The 9,246-nt window shown below is 39.4% G+C and overlaps 1 pseudogene; it reads right to left on the reverse strand.

The window, feature by feature from the left end:
• Positions 1-2,852: 2,852 nt before the first annotated feature.
• On the reverse strand, positions 2,853-8,764 carry LOC122754926 (annotated as a pseudogene).
• Between the last annotated feature and the right edge of the window lie 482 nt (positions 8,765-9,246).

Consider the following 9,246-nt stretch of genomic DNA (forward strand, 5'->3'; position numbering starts at 1 on the left):
ATTCTCCAATTGATGGTTATCTACTATTGGGTTTTTGCTGCTACAAAAAATGCTTGAAATAATTTTGATATATATGGAATCTTTCTATTTCTCTTTAACCTTCTTGGGATATATCCCTAGCACTGGAATTTTAGAGTCTAACTAAAAGCTATTTTTATTCAGAAGCTGGATCCAACCTGAAAGTATGTTCTTTGAAGGCAAATTTTATTTTTGTCTTTTTAATACATTTCTATTTAATTTCTAGCCTTAACCTAACACTACTTCATATACTCCCCATAGTAACTAAACTGGACTATTCTCTATCCACTAGTCTACTCTTTCCCATATGTATGCTTTTTCTTACCCCATTCCCCATACCCGAATACCCTTCTCCATACTATGTCTCATACCCCTACTCAGAATCACAGAATCTCAGAGTTGGAAGGTGCTTCTAATGTCCTATACCTGTAAAAGGAATTCCCCCAAGTGGTAGCTAGGTGGCGCAGTGGATAGAGGACTGGCCCTGGATTCAGGAGGACCTGAGTACAAATCCCACCTCAGACACTTGATACTTACTAGCTGTGTGACCCTGGGCAAGTCACTTAACCCCCATTGCCCCACCCTACCCCTCAAAAAAAAAAAGAGTAGAAGACCATGTAGAGTTGAGTTGGTTTTCAAGCAGAAGAGTTATGACCATAGTTATAAGTTACTACTGCTGCTTAAGTCTTTGCTAACACATGCTTGTGAGACATGTTTTGTTTTGTTTTGGTGGGGCAATGAGGGTTAAGTGACTTGCCCAGGGTCACTCAGCTAGTAAGTGTCAAATGTCTGAGGCCGGATTTGAACTCAGGTCCTCCTGAAGCCAGGGCTGGTGCTTTATCCACTGTACCACCTAGCTGCCCCCATGAGACGTGAGTGTTAAGCATTTCTTTTTAATATTTGTTGATTTGACTTTTGTGTGCAGGAAAACATTAGCTGTTCTAGACTTGATTTGCATTGCATACTGAGTATCTATTTCACCACCTTTTCGGGGAGACCAAATCTAAGCTTTAAGTGAGTCTCCTTGAGGGTATGGGATGGAAGAGCCATAAGAGCCAGATAGTGGAAGAAAAAGTTGGTTGAGAGAACTGGATATGTTTAGCCTGGAATGGATCCATGCATGCAGACCAGGTTCTATCCTGATGGAGCTTGATAATTTCGTTATATTCATCCCACCATTCTGGCTTGTTGAAATAGTTTTGGAAAAATATTGACAGGCATTCCAGTTTTAAGATTTGTTATCTGTAAGTTTGAAAAACATGACATTTGTGCTTTTATCCAAATCACTGATAAAGATCAGCACAGGATCAGGGACAGATCCGTGGGGCTGTGTCCTTGAGACTTCCTTCCAGGGTGATATTAATCCACTAATCATTACTCTTTGGGTGCTTTCATTCAACCAGTTAAAAGCCATCTAACTTTAATATCTATTATCTGAGGGCAGCTAGGTATCAAAGTGGATAAAGCACTGGCCCTGAAGTCAGGAGGACCCAAGTTTAAAATCCAGCCTCAGACACTTGACACTTATTAGCTGTGTGACCCTGGGCAAGTCATTTAACCCTCATTGCCCTCCCCCCCCCAAAAAAATCCCAAGTAATATCTATTATCTGTTCAATTCAACAACTACTTAGGAAATGCCTGCTATGTACAAGGCACTAGGCTCACATTTTCCTATGATGTTCATATAGATAGCATGTAAAACTTTGTTAAATGCTACTTCCCCACCCCACTTCTCCAACTCTCCATACATTTTCTTGGCAGCCCCATAGAGGCATGAACTGAGGATACTCTCCAGTGCTGGCTCCTAACCCCATGTATTCTGCACTTGAACAATTGATACTTCATACTTAATGAAAGACTTTATATTTCTAGTCTGTCAAGAATTTTTTATCCTGAGTGTATTCTAACATCTTAACTAGGTAGATGTTCTAGCCTTATGTCATCTATAAATCTCATTAACTTGCTATTTATACTTTGTTCAAGTCATTGTCAAAAATATTTATAAAAATCCCATATCTGATACTTATTACTTGTGGGACTTTGGGCAACATCTCTAGGCCTAAATTTCTTCATCAGTAAAATAAGGGGAAATATCTTTTAATTTTAGATCTATGATCCTGCAATCCTAAGGGTTAAACAACACGGAATGAAGTATAGATTGCTGAGGCACTCCACTACTGAGTTCTCTCCAAGTTGACAGAACCTTTGTGAGAAATAATTAATTTGGACCCCTACTCTATTTCAATCAGTATTAATCAGTTTGATATGGTTCCACAGGGTAGTGAATATAAATTCTGTATATTAGGCCCCAGAGCTGTGAACTGCAAGTAGTAGGTTCACTTTCTTTTTTTTTTCTTTTTTTGGTGAGGCAGTTAGGGTTAAGTGACTTGCCCAGGGTCACACAGCTAGTAAGCGTCAAGTGTCTGAGGCTAGATTTGAACTCAGGTCCTCCTGAATCCAGGGCCAGTGCTCTATCCACTCCACCACCTAGCTGCCCCTATAGGTTCATTTTCTTAATCATAGGAAGCTAACTAGAGGTCTTCTACCCTTGTTTTTGCTTGTCATGGTGACCAAGCCCAGTGTGGCAGAGGTTACTCAATTACATGGAAAATCCTCCAATTTATCTTTGTACCTCTGTACTACACATGAGCAAATGACCATCTCATGACTATCCGGTCAGCGGAGATACTCCTTGCTTCACCCAACCTGTAACCCTGCTGACATGCTTCCCCCCCCCCCCCGCATTATTTCCTCGTTTTATTTAGAAGTCTAGGCATATCTGTTTCATGAACAACAAAGGATAAATCAAACACTCAGATGCTAAGAATTGGTCTTCAAACATTATATCAAATGGTGCCACTCTTGCCTATGATATTGCCAACATAAAACCACATACATACCTCAGTGTCCACCAAACTATTTAGCAGAGCTTCCTTAACTGTGAGATTTTTGAAGCTACCAGTTTGAGCGGATGTGATTATTTTTCTCAGGCTCTCAATGGCTCTGGGGATCTCAGTAGGACTTGGAGGAATCAACTCAACCTTGGCATAGTGCCAAAATGTGACCAATCAAGGCTTTGAATAAGTTGCAGCAGCAATTAGCAGGACCAGGGCCTTTTCGATGGCATTGCTGATCAGCTGGGACACAGGGGTGGGAGGCAAACAGAGGTGAGCACGGCTAGTCTGAACCGACCCTCAATCCTGACATACTATTTTTGTTTATTTTAGCTTATGTGTCATATGCCTACCAATGGAATTCTGTACTTTATATAGTCACTTTAGAACATCCAGGTAATAGATCTGGTATCAGACCTTTTAAAGATATGGCCCTGGAAGGAGGGATCTCAGATCTTGAGGAAGATCTGAAGTCTACTTCATTGGATAATGAGTGAGATGAGCAGAACCAGAAGAACATTATACACATTATATGTTGATCAACTGTGATAGATTATTTTATTTTATTTTTTTGGTGAGGCAATTGGGGTTAAGTAACTTGCCTGGGTCACACAGCTAGTAAGTGTTAAGTGTCTGAGACCAGATTTGAACTCAAGTCCTCCTGACTCCAGGGTTGGTGCCCTATCCACTGCGCCACCTAGCTTCCCCGACCATGGGCCTTTTAATAAAGTACCATTGGCAGATGATTTTGATTACATTAAATTAAAAAGGTTTTGTACAAATAGAAACAATGCATCCAAAATTAGAAGGGATGCAGAAGGCTGGGAAACAATTTTTATGGCCAGTACTTCTGATAAAGGCCTCATTTCTTTCTTTCTCTCTCTCTCCCTTTTTTTTTTTTTTGCAGGGCAATGAGGGTTAAGTGACTTGCCCAGGGTCACACAGCTAGTTAAGTGTCAAGTGTCTGAAGCCGGATTTGAACTCAGGTACTCCTGAATCCAGGGCCAGTGCTTTATCCACTATGCTACCTAGCTGCCCCCAAAGCCTCATTTCTAAAATATATAGGGAACTAAATCAAATTTATAAGAATCCACGTTATTCCCCAATTGAGAAATGGTCAAAGGATATGAACAGGTAGTTTTCTGATGAAGAAATCAAAGCTATCTATTCCCAAATGAAAAAATTCTCTAAATCACTATTGATTAGAGAAATGCAAATTAAAACAACTCTGAGGTATCACCTGACACCTATCAGATTGGCTAATATGACAAAAAAGGAAAATAATAAATGTTGGAGAAGCTGTGGGAAAATTGGAACACAATCATTGTTGGTGGAGCTATGAACTGTTCCAACCATTCTGGAGAGCAATTTGGAATTATGCCCAAAGAGCATATGCCCAAAAGTCATGCCCAAAAAGTTGTGCATACCTTTTGACCCAGCAATACCACTTTTGGGTCTTTTTCCAAAGAGATCATAAAAAAGGGAAAAGGACTCACATGTACAAAAATATTTATAGCTGCTCTTTTTGTGGTGGCAAGGAATCGGAAATTGAGGGGTTGCCCATCAATTGGGGAATGGCTGAACAAGTTGTGGTATATGGATGTAATGGCATTCTATTGTGCTGTAAGAAAGCAGGAGGAGTTCAGAGAAACCTGGAAGGACTTGCACGAACTGATAATGAGTGAGATGAGCAGAACCAGAAGAACATTATACACATTATATGTTGATCAACTGTGATAGATTAGATTCTTCTCACCGATACAACGGTACAAGAAAGTTCCAAAGGACTCATGATGGAAAAGGCTCTCCAAATCCAGGAAAAAACAAACAAACTGTGGAATATGGATACAGATTAAACCATACTATTTCTTTTGGTTTTGGTGCTGTTGTTTTTCTTTTTTGAGGTTTTTCCTTTTTTGCTCTGATTCTTCCCTTATAACATGACTAATGCAGAAATATGTTTAATGTTATTTTATATATACATATATAAAAGCTATATCAGATTACCTGCTGTCTAGGGCAGGGGGGAGGGAGGGGAAAAAATTGGAAACTGGAAATCTTATGTAAACAAATGTTGAAAACTATCTCTACATGTAACTGGAAAATAATAAAATACTTTCATCAGGAAAAGAAATAAAGTACCATTGGCTCAGAGCTCTGTCTCAGTCTTTTTTATTGTAGGTTGGACAATTTTAATACCTACACTATTAATGATTTCACTCTTTGGGTCTGGTCATTTAATCAGTTCCAAGTTCATCTAATCATATAGTAGTATCGCCAAGCCTACATTTTTCCATTTTGTCCCTAATAAAATGGAAGAGTGTAAATTCTTTTATTTTTTTCAAATGGAGATATGCCTTCAGTATTCCTCTGCCCCCAAGTTATTAAATTCTGCCATTTCTTCAGGACCTAGCTCAAATGCCACCTCCCTCAGAATTCTTCCTTTTCAATCCTCCTCTCTCCAATTTTTCCCTCAGAAATACCTCTTAGGGGCAGCTAGGTGGCACAGTGGATAAAGCACCGGCCCTGGATTCAGGAGTACCTGAGTTCAAATCCAGTCTCAGACATTTCACACTTACTAGCTGTGTGACCCTGGGCAAGTCACTTAACCCCCATTGCCCTGCAAAAAAAAAAAAAAGAAAGAAAGAAATACCTCTTTACTTTTACAATAATTAATTGCCTTCTGTGTACCAATCTAGCAAGCAATTATCGACCATTTGCTATGCCCATCCTCTCCAAGCTACTTTATCTTCCTAAACCACAGATCTGACCATGTACCTCTATCCTCCCCACTCAATAAACTCCAGTAGCTCCCTATTCCTTCTAGGATCAGAATATAGAATTCTCTGTATGGCTTTTCAAATCCTTTACCACCTGCCCATTTCCTACCTTTCTTACACTTTGCTCCTTTCCATATACCATGCCATGATCCAGAGACAGTGACCTGGTTTACACAGAACACCTATCTTCTTATTCCATGCTTTTTCACTGGCTGTCTCACATGCCTGGAATGCTTTTCATCCTCAACTTTTCTCTAAAGACTCAGTTCAAATTTCTCCTCCTGCAAGAGGTCTTTTTCTCTCTCCTCAGTTGCTAATGCCTTCTCCTCTATGATTACCTTTCATCTATGCTGTATATATATCTTACATGTACAGAGTGGTTTGTATACTTTCCCTTCACTAGAATATGAATTCCTTGACAAGAAAAGACCATGGTTTTGCTTTTCTTTGTATGTTTTGAGGGATAGTAAACACTTGATGAGTATTTGTTAACTTACTGGTTCTAGGCACTGTGCTAGGACCTAGGAATGGAAACTAGCATTCAAAGTAGTTTCTGACCTTAAGGAGATCACATTATACTAAGTAGCTACAATGTAACAAATAGACGATAACTTGAGGAAGAAAAAACATTGATAAGTAGGGGTCTACGGAAAGGCTTCCCCCTGGAGGTGACACTAGCTGAGACTTGAAGAAAGAGAAGGATGCCAACAGATAGAGGTGAAGAGTGAATAAATTCCAGGCACAGGGATGGTGGGGGCAGAAAATGGAATTATGGCTTAGAGGAACATTATTAAGTCATTCAGTTTGGCTGTCATGAAGAGAGCTTGGAGGGAATAAATGTGGAATAAGTCTAGAAAGGCAGGATGATCATGTAATTGTGTATTATAGTTTTCTAGGTTTAGCAATAATAACCAATTCTGGGTTCGGGAAGGATGGGGCAATCTTACTCTCCACTAAAGAATACCTCTGCTGGAGACTCAGGCATGGTGATCTGTACTGAGCTTCATTGGGGAGGAACCTGGATTCTAATTACATAAATTAGGTTCCCTTATATTCTTTGGCTTGTTACACTCCCACTAAAGTGCCCTGGAGAAATATTAGTCTACTCAAAAGGATGGATCACAATATAAATCAGGTATGTTACAAGTATCTATTTCTTACAATGGTGAATGACACCAAAACACTCATCATGCATTGATAAGACTGAAGAAATCAGTAACATAACTATTGTTATAATCTTCAGAGACTGAATCATAAACATTGGAATTGAAGCAGTTTGTGGAACACATTTCACCTTGCTTCTGCATTGTCCAAACAACTACTGGTCTATCTCTTTTAAAGCCAGTGCTGGCCAGGGATTTGGGTTGACCCCTTTGTGTTGGTCATTTGCTCTAAGAACACTGATGTAAGGACAGCTAAGAGGCACACCGGCTCTGGAGTCAGGAGGACCTGAGTTCAAATCTAGCCTCAGATACTTGACAGTTACTAGCCATGTGACACTGAGCAAGTCTTTAAACCCTGATTGCCTCCAAAAAATAAGTTAAAAGAACACTAAAGTAGTTGCCAGAGACTCCTCCCTTTTGCTAGTCAAAAGGACCACAGAACCTCTCTAACCTACAAGGCGGCATCCAGATCTGGACATGTTCATGTCAAGATTGATATTCATTGGGGCAGCTAGGTGGATAGAGCACTGGCCCTGGAGTCAGGAGTACCTGAGTTCAAATCCGGCCTCAGACACTTAACACTCACTAGCTGTGTGACCCTGGGCAAGTCACTTAACCCCAATTGCCTCGCTAAAAAAAAAAAAAAAAGATTGATATTCATTTACCTAAGCTCAGGAAAGAAAAAAAATTGAAAAGCAGCAGCCCAAACCCCCAGGATGAGGATTTTGTAGAGTTTTAACTGCCATATGCCCACTGCAGCATGGTTGCAAAAGTGGGGGGATAGGGCAAGTCTTTCTTACCATCTTTCACAGGAAGTGGCTTCAAACAGTTCTGATATGATCTTTGGAAGAGAACCAGAAGTTGAGGTCACTCCCTTTTTAAAGACCCACTCAATCATGGACTCTTCCTTCTCAGTGGCCAATAAGAGGATTGATACATTATCTAAAAGTGCCAAACTCCCTCAGTGCTTAGTCATGCTCATATGGTGTGCCCAAATCAGGAAAGACAGTTTTTCAAGTGCCCAGTATATTCCCAAGTTATATTTGTATGTATTAAATTCTGTTAGTATCAAGCAAGCAACAAGCATTTGTTAATTGATTATGTTCCAGGCACTGTGCCAAATATTGGGAATACAAAAGCAAAATGGAAACTATTCCTGTCCTCAAGAAACTTACATTCTAATGGGGGAAAATAACACATATATATTAAAATAAACAAAAGGTGGTTATGGGAGGAAGGAAAGGCACCAGTTACCAGGGAGACCAAGGAAGACTTCGTGTAAAGGGGCTTTCCAATTTTTGTTGTCCTCTGTACCCCTTGGATTTCAGTAAGCATTCCTGTACCCTATATTTAATGAAAGGAAATAAATGTCATATCTTTATATATGACTTAAAATAGATTAATTTCTCATAAAAAATTATGTAGCGTTTTTAGTATCATATAAGCTTGTTCGGTATTTATCAGAATAGTCAAATAGACTCAGCTGTTTTTTTTTTTTTTGCCAATCAAGTTTTATCGTTGTTATGATTTTTGAAAGAGATACCTGTATATCATGTTCAGCTTCCAATTTGTTTCTTGCTTTAGACTGGATTGGGACCAGGACCTAGAATCTTTTATTCGCAAAGATAAATTGATATAAACGAAATTTAAAACCTTGTAGTAAGAATGAGATGTATTCTTTCAAGAGTATTCAAAAAATATTTTGTACTCTCATTAACTGGTAACCATTTGGGAGTTTCAGGTTATTTTGACTATCAATTATTTTGCATTTCTTCGAGTACTTGGTTGTTTTGTGTTTTGTTCTGTTTTTTCCCCGGAAAGGTTTCCTATCCAAACCTCACTTATCTGGTTTTGGTTAGCAGAAATTATTCCTTTATCTGTCTCTTACAAATTTTTCAGCTCCCGCCATCTCACCTTTCTTTTTCCAATCCATAATTTTCCCCCACTATTGCTACTACTTTTGAAATGTCTCGAATACTCCTTGTACCCCTGGGAGGCACAAAGATCCTAGGAAGCAATCCCTGATGTAGAAGATGGTACTTGAGTATTCTTTTTTTTTTTTAAACATATAAGGTATTTTGTACTTGAGTATTCTTGAAGGAAACCAGAAGGTTCCAAGAGATGAGACGGAGAGCTTTCTAGACAAGGGGTGCTTAAGGAGCTAGGAAGCAAACTGTGCTTAATCTAAACTTCTCCTTCCCAACAGCTGTGCACACAGTTGAGCTTAATCTAAACTTCGTCACCTTCCCAGCACCTAGTAAACAGCCGTGCACACAGCTGAGCTTAATCTAAACTTCGTCTCCTTCCCCAAAACCCAACAAATCTCTCTGCACACAGCTAGAGACCCTAAACTTTGTATCCTTCCCAGGTCCTGGTAAAGTGCTCAGCACA

The sequence above is a fragment of the Dromiciops gliroides genome, chromosome 4 (genome assembly GCF_019393635.1).
Source record: "Dromiciops gliroides isolate mDroGli1 chromosome 4, mDroGli1.pri, whole genome shotgun sequence".
Lineage (NCBI taxonomy): Eukaryota > Metazoa > Chordata > Mammalia > Microbiotheria > Microbiotheriidae > Dromiciops > Dromiciops gliroides.